The sequence below is a fragment of the Pimephales promelas genome, chromosome 6, assembly GCF_988280905.1.
Source record: "Pimephales promelas chromosome 6, fPimPro1.hap1.1, whole genome shotgun sequence".
NCBI classification, from domain to species: domain Eukaryota; kingdom Metazoa; phylum Chordata; class Actinopteri; order Cypriniformes; family Leuciscidae; genus Pimephales; species Pimephales promelas.
In genome coordinates, this window is record NC_142774.1 from 34,223,816 (window position 1) to 34,237,000 (window position 13,185).

A 13,185-nucleotide genomic window follows, 5' to 3' on the forward strand; every position below is an offset into this window, starting at 1 on the left:
TGAGACTTAGACCTGAGTGCAAAAATGGAGGCTCTAGCCCCTTCCAGAGCTGAGATATCGAAACTCAAAAATTTGCCCCCAAAAAAAAACGACAGTGGTACCCCTTACGTTTTTTTTTTTTTGGGCGAAAAATTAAGTTTCTCCAATCTTCTCAAAACTCTGGATTATGATAAAGGGCTATGAGACTTAGACCTGAGAGCAAAAATGGAGGCTCTAGACCCTTCCAGAGCTGAGATATCGAAACTCAAAAATTCGCCCCCGAAAAAAAAACGACAGTGGTACCCCTTACGTTTTTTTTTTCGGACGAAAAATTAAGTTTCTCCAATATTCTCAAAACTCTGGATTATAATAAAGGGCTATGAGACTTAGACCTGAGTGCAAAAATGGAGGCTCTAGCCCCTTCCAGAGCTGAGATATCGAAACTCAAAAATTCAACCCGAAAAAAAAACGACAGTGGTACCCCTTACGTTTTTTTTTTTGGGCGAAAAATTAAGTTTCTCCAATCTTCTCAAAACTCTGGATTGTAATAAAGGGCCATGAGACTTAGACCTGAGTGCAAAAATGGAGGCTCTAGCCCCTTCCAGAGCTGAGATATCGAAACTCAAAAATTCAACCCGAAAAAAAAACGACAGTGGTACCCCTTACGTTTTTTTTTTTTTTGGGCGAAAAATTAAGTTTCTCCAATCTTCTTAAAACTCTGGATTATGATAAAGGGCCATGAGACTTAGACCTGAGTGCAAAAATGGAGGCTCTAGCCCCTTCCAGAGCTGAGATATCGAAACTCAAAAATTTGCCCCCCCAAAAAAACGACAGTGGTACCCCTTACGTTTTTTTTTTTTGGGCGAAAAATTAAGTTTCTCCAATCTTCTCAAAACTCTGGATTATGATAAAGGGCTATGAGACTTAGACCTGAGAGCAAAAATGGAGGCTCTAGACCCTTCCAGAGCTGAGATATCGAAACTCAAAAATTCAACCCGAAAAAAAAACGACAGTGGTACCCCTTACGTTTTTTTTTTTTGGGCGAAAAATTAAGTTTCTCCAATCTTCTCAAAACTCTGGATTATAATAAAGGGCTATGAGACTTAGACCTGAGTGCAAAAATGGAGGCTCTAGACCCTTCCAGAGCTGAGATATCGAAACTCAAAAATTCGCCCCCCCCAAAAAAACGACAGTGGTACCCCTTACGTGTTTTTTTTTTTGGGGCGAAAAATTAAGTTTCTCCAATCTTCTCAAAACTCTGGATTATGATAAAGGGCTATGAGACTTAGACCTGAGTGCAAAAATGGAGGCTCTAGCCCCTTCCAGAGCTGAGATATCGAAACTCAAAAATTCAACCCGAAAAAAAAAACGACAATGGTACCCCTTACGTTTTTTTTTTTGGGCGAAAAATTAAGTTTCTCCAATCTTCTCAAAACTCTGGATTATAATAAAGGGCTATGAGACTTAGACCTGAGTGCAAAAATGGAGGCTCTAGACCCTTCCAGAGCTGAGATATCGAAACTCAAAAATTCAACCCGAAAAAAAAACGACAGTGGTACCCCTTACGTTTTTTTTTTTTGGGCGAAAAATTAAGTTTCTCCAATCTTCTCAAAACTCTGGATTATAATAAAGGGCTATGAGACTTAGACCTGAGTGCAAAAATGGAGGCTCTAGACCCTTCCAGAGCTGAGATATCGAAACTCAAAAAATCAACCCGAAAAAAAAACGACAGTGGTACCCCTTACGTTTTTTTTTTTTTGGGCGAAAAATTAAGTTTCTCCAATCTTCTCAAAACTCTGGATTATGATAAAGGGCCATGAGACTTAGACCTGAGTGCAAAAATGGAGGCTCTAGCCCCTTCCAGAGCTGAGACATCGAAACTCAAAAATTCGCCCCCGAAAAAAAAACGACAGTGGTACCCCTTACGTTTTTTTTTTTCGGACGAAAAATTAAGTTTCTCCAATCTTCTCAAAACTCTGGATTATGATAAAGGGCCATGAGACTTAGACCTGAGTGCAAAAATGGAGGCTCTAGCCCCTTCCAGAGCTGAGATATCGAAACTCAAAAATTCAACCCGAAAAAAAAACGACAGTGGTACCCCTTACGTTTTTTTTTTTGGGGCGAAAAATTAAGTTTCTCCAATCTTCTTAAAACTCTGGATTATGATAAAGGGCCATGAGACTTAGACCTGAGTGCAAAAATGGAGGCTCTAGCCCCTTCCAGAGCTGAGATATCGAAACTCAAAAATTTGCCCCCCAAAAAAAAACGACAGTGGTACCCCTTACGTTTTTTTTTTTGGGCGAAAAATTAAGTTTCTCCAATCTTCTCAAAACTCTGGATTATGATAAAGGGCTATGAGACTTAGACCTGAGAGCAAAAATGGAGGCTCTAGACCCTTCCAGAGCTGAGATATCGAAACTCAAAAATTCAACCCGAAAAAAAAACGACAGTGGTACCCCTTACGTTTTTTTTTTTTTGGGCGAAAAATTAAGTTTCTCCAATCTTCTCAAAACTCTGGATTATAATAAAGGGCTATGAGACTTAGACCTGAGTGCAAAAATGGAGGCTCTAGACCCTTCCAGAGCTGAGATATCGAAACTCAAAAATTCGCCCCCCAAAAAAAACGACAGTGGTACCCCTTACGTGTTTTTTTTTTGGGGCGAAAAATTAAGTTTCTCCAATCTTCTCAAAACTCTGGATTATGATAAAGGGCTATGAGACTTAGACCTGAGTGCAAAAATGGAGGCTCTAGACCCTTCCAGAGCTGAGATATCGAAACTCAAAAATTCGCCCCCCAAAAAAAACGACAGTGGTACCCCTTACGTTTTTTTTTTTGGGCGAAAAATTAAGTTTCTCCAATCTTCTCAAAACTCTGGATTATGATATAGGACTATGAGACTTAGACCTGAGTGCAAAAATGGAGGCTCTAGACCCTTCCAGAGCTGAGATATCGAAACTCAAAAAATCAACCCGAAAAAAAAAACGACAGTGGTACCCCTTACGTTTTTTTTTTGGGCGAAAAATTAAGTTTCTCCAATCTTCTCAAAACTCTGGATTATGATAAAGTGTCATGAGACTTAGACCTGAGTGCAAAAATGGAGGCTCTAGCCCCTTCCAGAGCTGAGATATCGAAACTCAAAAATTCAACCCGAAAAAAAAACGACAGTGGTACCCCTTACGTTTTTTTTTTTGGGCGAAAAATTAAGTTTCTCCAATCTTCTCAAAACTCTGGATTATAATAAAGGGCTATGAGACTTAGACCTGAGTGCAAAAATTGAGGCTCTAGCCCCTTCCAGAGCTGAGATATCGAAACTCAAAAATTCGCCCCCCAAAAAAAACGACAGTGGTACCCCTTACGTTTTTTTTTTTTGGGCGAAAAATTAAGTTTCTCCAATCTTCTCAAAACTCTGGATTACGATAAAGGGCTATGAGACTTAGACCTGAGTGCAAAAATGGAGGCTCTAGACCCTTCCAGAGCTGAGATATCGAAACTCAAAAATTCAACCCGAAAAAAAAACGACAGTGGTACCCCTTACGTTTTTTTTTTTGGGCGAAAAATTAAGTTTCTCCAATCTTCTCAAAACTCTGGATTATAATAAAGGGCTATGAGACTTAGACCTGAGTGCAAAAATGGAGGCTCTAGACCCTTCCAGAGCTGAGATATCGAAACTCAAAAATTCAACCCGAAAAAAAAACGACAGTGGTACCCCTTACGTTTTTTTTTTTGGGCGAAAAATTAAGTTTCTCCAATCTTCTCAAAACTCTGGATTATAATAAAGGGCTATGAGACTTAGACCTGAGTGCAAAAATGGAGGCTCTAGACCCTTCCAGAGCTGAGATATCGAAACTCAAAAAATCAACCCGAAAAAAAAACGACAGTGGTACCCCTTACGTTTTTTTTTTTTTGGGCGAAAAATTAAGTTTCTCCAATCTTCTCAAAACTCTGGATTATGATAAAGGGCCATGAGACTTAGACCTGAGTGCAAAAATGGAGGCTCTAGACCCTTCCAGAGCTGAGATATCGAAACTCAAAAAATCAACCCGAAAAAAAAACGACAGTGGTACCCCTTACGTTTTTTTTTTTTTGGGCGAAAAATTAAGTTTCTCCAATCTTCTCAAAACTCTGGATTATGATAAAGGGCCATGAGACTTAGACCTGAGTGCAAAAATGGAGGCTCTAGCCCCTTCCAGAGCTGAGATATCGAAACTCAAAAATTCGCCCCCGAAAAAAAAACGACAGTGGTACCCCTTACGTTTTTTTTTTCGGACGAAAAATTAAGTTTCTCCAATCTTCTCAAAACTCTGGATTATGATAAAGGGCCATGAGACTTAGACCTGAGTGCAAAAATGGAGGCTCTAGCCCCTTCCAGAGCTGAGATATCGAAACTCAAAAATTCAACCCGAAAAAAAAACGACAGTGGTACCCCTTACGTTTTTTTTTTTGGGGCGAAAAATTAAGTTTCTCCAATCTTCTCAAAACTCTGGATTATGATAAAGGGCTATGCGACTTAGACCTGACAGCAAAAATGGAGGCTCTAGACCCTTCCAGAGCTGAGATATCGAAACTCAAAAATTCAACCCGAAAAAAAAACGACAGTGGTACCCCTCACGTTTTTTTTTTTGGGCGAAAAATTAAGTTTCTCCAATCTTCTCAAAACTCTGGATTATAATAAAGGGCTATGAGACTTAGACCTGAGTGCAAAAATTGAGGCTCTAGCCCCTTCCAGAGCTGAGATATCGAAACTCAAAAATTCGCCCCCCCAAAAAAACGACAGTGGTACCCCTTACGTTTTTTTTTTTGGGGCGAAAAATTAAGTTTCTCCAATCTTCTCAAAACTCTGGATTACGATAAAGGGCTATGAGACTTAGACCTGAGTGCAAAAATGGAGGCTCTAGACCCTTCCAGAGCTGAGATATCGAAACTCAAAAATTCAACCCGAAAAAAAAACGACAGTGGTACCCCTTACGTTTTTTTTTTGGGCGAAAAATTAAGTTTCTCCAATCTTCTCAAAACTCTGGATTATAATAAAGGGCTATGAGACTTAGACCTGAGTGCAAAAATTGAGGCTCTAGACCCTTCCAGAGCTGAGATATCGAAACTCAAAAAATCAACCCGAAAAAAAAACGACAGTGGTACCCCTTACGTTTTTTTTTTTGGGGCGAAAAATTAAGTTTCTCCAATCTTCTCAAAACTCTGGATTATGATAAAAGGCTATGAGACTTAGACCTGAGTGCAAAAATGGAGGCTCTAGACCCTTCCAGAGCCGAGATATCGAAACTCAAAAAATCAACCCGAAAAAAAAACGACAGTGGTACCCCTTACGTTTTTTTTTTTGGGCGAAAAATTACGTTTCTCCAATCTTCTCAAAACTCTGGATTATGATAAAGGGCCATGAGACTTAGACCTGAGTGCAAAAATGGAGGCTCTAGCCCCTTCCAGTGCTGAGATATCGAAACTCAAAAATTCGCCCCCAAAAAAAAACGACAGTGGTACCCCTTACGTTTTGTTTTTTTGGGCGAAAAATTAAGTTTCTCCAATCTTCTCAAAACTCTGGATTATGATAAAGGGCTATGAGACTTAGACCTGAGAGCAAAAATGGAGGCTCTAGACCCTTCCAGAGCTGAGATATCGAAACTCAAAAATTCAACCCGAAAAAAAAACGACAGTGGTACCCCTTACGTTTTTTTTTTTTTGGGCGAAAAATTAAGTTTCTCCAATCTTCTCAAAACTCTGGATTATAATAAAGGGCTATGAGACTTAGACCTGAGTGCAAAAATTGAGGCTCTAGACCCTTCCAGAGCTGAGATATCGAAACTCAAAAATTCGCCCCCCAAAAAAAACGACAGTGGTACCCCTTACGTGTTTTTTTTTTGGGGCGAAAAATTAAGTTTCTCCAATCTTCTCAAAACTCTGGATTATGATAAAGGGCTATGAGACTTAGACCTGAGTGCAAAAATGGAGGCTCTAGACCCTTCCAGAGCTGAGATATCGAAACTCAAAAATTCGCCCCCCAAAAAAAACGACAGTGGTACCCCTTACGTTTTTTTTTTTGGGCGAAAAATTAAGTTTCTCCAATCTTCTCAAAACTCTGGATTATGATATAGGGCTATGAGACTTCGACCTGAGTGCAAAAATGGAGGCTCTAGACCCTTCCAGAGCTGAGATATCGAAACTCAAAAAATCAACCCGAAAAAAAAAACGACAGTGGTACCCCTTACGTTTTTTTTTTGGGCGAAAAATTAAGTTTCTCCAATCTTCTCAAAACTCTGGATTATGATAAAGTGTCATGAGACTTAGACCTGAGTGCAAAAATGGAGGCTCTAGCCCCTTCCAGAGCTGAGATATCGAAACTCAAAAATTCAACCCGAAAAAAAAACGACAGTGGTACCCCTTACGTTTTTTTTTTTGGGCGAAAAATTAAGTTTCTCCAATCTTCTCAAAACTCTGGATTATAATAAAGGGCTATGAGACTTAGACCTGAGTGCAAAAATTGAGGCTCTAGCCCCTTCCAGAGCTGAGATATCGAAACTCAAAAATTCGCCCCCCAAAAAAAACGACAGTGGTACCCCTTACGTTTTTTTTTTTTGGGCGAAAAATTAAGTTTCTCCAATCTTCTCAAAACTCTGGATTACGATAAAGGGCTATGAGACTTAGACCTGAGTGCAAAAATGGAGGCTCTAGACCCTTCCAGAGCTGAGATATCGAAACTCAAAAATTCAACCCGAAAAAAAAACGACAGTGGTACCCCTTACGTTTTTTTTTTTGGGCGAAAAATTAAGTTTCTCCAATCTTCTCAAAACTCTGGATTATAATAAAGGGCTATGAGACTTAGACCTGAGTGCAAAAATGGAGGCTCTAGACCCTTCCAGAGCTGAGATATCGAAACTCAAAAATTCAACCCGAAAAAAAAACGACAGTGGTACCCCTTACGTTTTTTTTTTTGGGCGAAAAATTAAGTTTCTCCAATCTTCTCAAAACTCTGGATTATAATAAAGGGCTATGAGACTTAGACCTGAGTGCAAAAATGGAGGCTCTAGACCCTTCCAGAGCTGAGATATCGAAACTCAAAAAATCAACCCGAAAAAAAAACGACAGTGGTACCCCTTACGTTTTTTTTTTTTTGGGCGAAAAATTAAGTTTCTCCAATCTTCTCAAAACTCTGGATTATGATAAAGGGCCATGAGACTTAGACCTGAGTGCAAAAATGGAGGCTCTAGACCCTTCCAGAGCTGAGATATCGAAACTCAAAAAATCAACCCGAAAAAAAAACGACAGTGGTACCCCTTACGTTTTTTTTTTTTGGGCGAAAAATTAAGTTTCTCCAATCTTCTCAAAACTCTGGATTATGATAAAGGGCCATGAGACTTAGACCTGAGTGCAAAAATGGAGGCTCTAGCCCCTTCCAGAGCTGAGATATCGAAACTCAAAAATTCGCCCCCGAAAAAAAAACGACAGTGGTACCCCTTACGTTTTTTTTTTCGGACGAAAAATTAAGTTTCTCCAATCTTCTCAAAACTCTGGATTATGATAAAGGGCCATGAGACTTAGACCTGAGTGCAAAAATGGAGGCTCTAGCCCCTTCCAGAGCTGAGATATCGAAACTCAAAAATTCAACCCGAAAAAAAAACGACAGTGGTACCCCTTACGTTTTTTTTTTTGGGCGAAAAATTAAGTTTCTCCAATCTTCTCAAAACTCTGGATTATGATAAAGGGCTATGAGACTTAGACCTGAGTGCAAAAATGGAGGCTCTAGCCCCTTTCAGAGCTGAGATATCGAAACTCAAAAATTCAACCCGAAAAAAAAAAGACAGTGGTACCCCTTACGTTTTTTTTTTTGGGCGAAAAATTAAGTTTCTCCAATCTTCTCAAAACTCTTGATTATGATAAAGGGCCATGAGACTTAGACCTGAGTGCAAAAATGGAGGCTCTAGCCCCTTCCAGAGCTGAGATATCGAAACTCAAAAATTCAACCCGAAAAAAAAACGACAGTGGTACCCCTTACGTTTTTTTTTTGGGGCGAAAAATTAAGTTTCTCCAATCTTCTCAAAACTCTGGATTATGATAAAGGGCTATGAGACTTAGACCTGAGTGCAAAAATGGAGGCTCTAGACCCTTCCAGAGCTTAGATATCGAAACTCAAAAAATCAACCCGATAAAAAAATGACAGTGGTACCCCTTACGTTTTTTTTTTTTGGGCGAAAAATTAAGTTTCTCAAATCTTCTCAAAACTCTGGATTATGATAAAGGGCTATGAGACTTAGACCTGAGTGCTAAAATGGAGGCTCTAGACCCTTCCAGAGCTGAGATATCGAAACTCAAAAAATCAACCCGAAAAAAAAAAACGACAGTGGTACCCCTTACGTTTTTTTTTTTTTGGGCAAAAAATTAAGTTTCTCCAATCTTCTCAAAACTCTGGATTATAATAAAGGGCTATGAGACTTAGACCTGAGTGCAAAAATGGAGGCTCTAGACCCTTCCAGAGGTGAGATATCGAAACTCGAAAATTTAACCCGAAAAAAAAACGACAGTGGTACCCCTTACGTTTTTTTTTTTTGGGCGAAAAATTAAGTTTCTCCAATCTTCTCAAAACTCTGGATTATAATAAAGGGCTATGAGACTTAGACCTGAGTGCAAAAATGGAGGCTCTAGACCCTTCCAGAGCTGAGATATCGAAACTCAAAAATTCAACCCGAAAAAAAAAACGACAGTGGTACCCCTTCCTTTTTTTTTTTTGGGCGAAAAATTAAGTTTCTCCAATCTTCTCAAAACTCTGGATTATGATAAAGGGCCATGAGACTTAGACCTGAGTGCAAAAATGGAGGCTCTAGCCCCTTCCAGAGCTGAGATATCGAAACTCAAAAATTCAACCCGAAAAAAAAAAACGACAGTGGTACCCCTTACGTTTTTTTTTTGGGCGAAAAATTACGTTTCTCCAATCTTCTCAAAACTCTGGATTATGATAAAGGGCTATGAGACTTAGACCTGAGTGCAAAAATGGAGGCTCTAGACCCTTCCAGAGCTGAGATATCGAAACTCAAAAATTCAACCCGAAAAAAAAACGACAGTGGTACCCCTTACGTTTTTTTTTTTTTTTTGGGCGAAAAATTAAGTTTCTCCAATCTTCTCAAAACTCTGGTTTATGATAAAGGGCTATGAGACTTAGACCTGAGTGCAAAAATGGAGGCTCTAGACCCTTCCAGAGCTGAGATATCGAAACTCAAAAATTTAACCCGAAAAAAAAACGACAGTGGTACCCCTTACGTTTTGTTTTTTTTTGGGGCGAAAAATTAAGTTTCTCCAATCTTCTCAAACCTCTGGATTATGATAAAGGGCTATGAGACTTAGACCTGAGTGCAAAAATGGAGGCTCTAGCCCCTTCCAGAGCTGAGATATCGAAACTCAAAAATTCAACCCGAAAAAAAACGACAGTGGTACCCCTTACGTTTTTTTTTTTGGGCGAAAAATTAAGTTTCTCCAATCTTCTCAAAACTCTGGATTATGATAAAGGGCCATGAGACTTAGACCTGAGTGCAAAAATGGAGGCTCTAGCCCCTTCCAGAGCTGAGATATCGAAACTCAAAAATTCAACCCGAAAAAAAAACGACAGTGGTACCCCTTACGTTTTTTTTTTTGGGCGAAAAATTAAGTTTCTCCAATCTTCTCAAAACTCTGGATTATGATAAAGGGCTATGAGACTTAGACCTGAGTGCAAAAATGGAGGCTCTAGCCCCTTCCAGAGCTGAGATATCGAAACTCAAAAATTCAACCCGAAAAAAAAAAAACGACAGTGGTACCCCTTACGTTTTTTTTTTTTGGGCGAAAAATTAAGTTTCTCCAATCTTCTCAAAACTCTGGATTATAATAAAGGGCTATGAGACTTAGACCTGAGAGCAAAAATGGAGGCTCTAGACCCTTCCAGAGCTGAGATATCGAAACTCAAAAATTCAACCCGAAAAAAAAACGACAGTGGTACCCCTTACGTTTTTTTTTTTTGGGCGAAAAATTAAGTTTCTCCAATCTTCTCAAAACTCTTGATTATGATAAAGGGCCATGAGACTTAGACCTGAGTGCAAAAATGGAGGCTCTAGCCCCTTCCAGAGCTGAGATATCGAAACTCAAAAATTCGCCCCCGAAAAAAAAAACGACAGTGGTACCCCTTACGTTTTTTTTTTCGGACGAAAAATTAAGTTTCTCCAATCTTCTCAAAACTCTGGATTATGATAAAGGGCCATGAGACTTAGACCTGAGTGCAAAAATGGAGGCTCTAGCCCCTTCCAGAGCTGAGATATCGAAACTCAAAAATTCAACCCGAAAAAAAAACGACAGTGGTACCCCTTACGTTTTTTTTTTTGGGGCGAAAAATTAAGTTTCTCCAATCTTCTCAAAACTCTGGATTATGATAAAGGGCTATGCGACTTAGACCTGACAGCAAAAATGGAGGCTCTAGACCCTTCCAGAGCTGAGATATCGAAACTCAAAAATTCAACCCGAAAAAAAAACGACAGTGGTACCCCTCACGTTTTTTTTTTTGGGCGAAAAATTAAGTTTCTCCAATCTTCTCAAAACTCTGGATTATAATAAAGGGCTATGAGACTTAGACCTGAGTGCAAAAATTGAGGCTCTAGCCCCTTCCAGAGCTGAGATATCGAAACTCAAAAATTCGCCCCCCCAAAAAAACGACAGTGGTACCCCTTACGTTTTTTTTTTTGGGGCGAAAAATTAAGTTTCTCCAATCTTCTCAAAACTCTGGATTACGATAAAGGGCTATGAGACTTAGACCTGAGTGCAAAAATGGAGGCTCTAGACCCTTCCAGAGCTGAGATATCGAAACTCAAAAATTCAACCCGAAAAAAAAACGACAGTGGTACCCCTTACGTTTTTTTTTTGGGCGAAAAATTAAGTTTCTCCAATCTTCTCAAAACTCTGGATTATAATAAAGGGCTATGAGACTTAGACCTGAGTGCAAAAATTGAGGCTCTAGACCCTTCCAGAGCTGAGATATCGAAACTCAAAAAATCAACCCGAAAAAAAAACGACAGTGGTACCCCTTACGTTTTTTTTTTTGGGGCGAAAAATTAAGTTTCTCCAATCTTCTCAAAACTCTGGATTATGATAAAAGGCTATGAGACTTAGACCTGAGTGCAAAAATGGAGGCTCTAGACCCTTCCAGAGCCGAGATATCGAAACTCAAAAAATCAACCCGAAAAAAAAACGACAGTGGTACCCCTTACGTTTTTTTTTTTGGGCGAAAAATTACGTTTCTCCAATCTTCTCAAAACTCTGGATTATGATAAAGGGCCATGAGACTTAGACCTGAGTGCAAAAATGGAGGCTCTAGCCCCTTCCAGTGCTGAGATATCGAAACTCAAAAATTCGCCCCCAAAAAAAAACGACAGTGGTACCCCTTACGTTTTGTTTTTTTGGGCGAAAAATTAAGTTTCTCCAATCTTCTCAAAACTCTGGATTATGATAAAGGGCTATGAGACTTAGACCTGAGAGCAAAAATGGAGGCTCTAGACCCTTCCAGAGCTGAGATATCGAAACTCAAAAATTCAACCCGAAAAAAAAACGACAGTGGTACCCCTTACGTTTTTTTTTTTTTGGGCGAAAAATTAAGTTTCTCCAATCTTCTCAAAACTCTGGATTATAATAAAGGGCTATGAGACTTAGACCTGAGTGCAAAAATGGAGGCTCTAGACCCTTCCAGAGCTGAGATATCGAAACTCAAAAATTCGCCCCCCAAAAAAAACGACAGTGGTACCCCTTACGTGTTTTTTTTTTGGGGCGAAAAATTAAGTTTCTCCAATCTTCTCAAAACTCTGGATTATGATAAAGGGCTATGAGACTTAGACCTGAGTGCAAAAATGGAGGCTCTAGACCCTTCCAGAGCTGAGATATCGAAACTCAAAAATTCGCCCCCCAAAAAAAACGACAGTGGTACCCCTTACGTTTTTTTTTTTGGGCGAAAAATTAAGTTTCTCCAATCTTCTCAAAACTCTGGATTATGATATAGGGCTATGAGACTTCGACCTGAGTGCAAAAATGGAGGCTCTAGACCCTTCCAGAGCTGAGATATCGAAACTCAAAAAATCAACCCGAAAAAAAAAACGACAGTGGTACCCCTTACGTTTTTTTTTTGGGCGAAAAATTAAGTTTCTCCAATCTTCTCAAAACTCTGGATTATGATAAAGTGTCATGAGACTTAGACCTGAGTGCAAAAATGGAGGCTCTAGCCCCTTCCAGAGCTGAGATATCGAAACTCAAAAATTCAACCCGAAAAAAAAACGACAGTGGTACCCCTTACGTTTTTTTTTTTGGGCGAAAAATTAAGTTTCTCCAATCTTCTCAAAACTCTGGATTATAATAAAGGGCTATGAGACTTAGACCTGAGTGCAAAAATTGAGGCTCTAGCCCCTTCCAGAGCTGAGATATCGAAACTCAAAAATTCGCCCCCCAAAAAAAACGACAGTGGTACCCCTTACGTTTTTTTTTTTTGGGCGAAAAATTAAGTTTCTCCAATCTTCTCAAAACTCTGGATTACGATAAAGGGCTATGAGACTTAGACCTGAGTGCAAAAATGGAGGCTCTAGACCCTTCCAGAGCTGAGATATCGAAACTCAAAAATTCAACCCGAAAAAAAAACGACAGTGGTACCCCTTACGTTTTTTTTTTTGGGCGAAAAATTAAGTTTCTCCAATCTTCTCAAAACTCTGGATTATAATAAAGGGCTATGAGACTTAGACCTGAGTGCAAAAATGGAGGCTCTAGACCCTTCCAGAGCTGAGATATCGAAACTCAAAAATTCAACCCGAAAAAAAAACGACAGTGGTACCCCTTACGTTTTTTTTTTTGGGCGAAAAATTAAGTTTCTCCAATCTTCTCAAAACTCTGGATTATAATAAAGGGCTATGAGACTTAGACCTGAGTGCAAAAATGGAGGCTCTAGACCCTTCCAGAGCTGAGATATCGAAACTCAAAAAATCAACCCGAAAAAAAAACGACAGTGGTACCCCTTACGTTTTTTTTTTTTTGGGCGAAAAATTAAGTTTCTCCAATCTTCTCAAAACTCTGGATTATGATAAAGGGCCATGAGACTTAGACCTGAGTGCAAAAATGGAGGCTCTAGACCCTTCCAGAGCTGAGATATCGAAACTCAAAAAATCAACCCGAAAAAAAAACGACAGTGGTACCCCTTACGTTTTTTT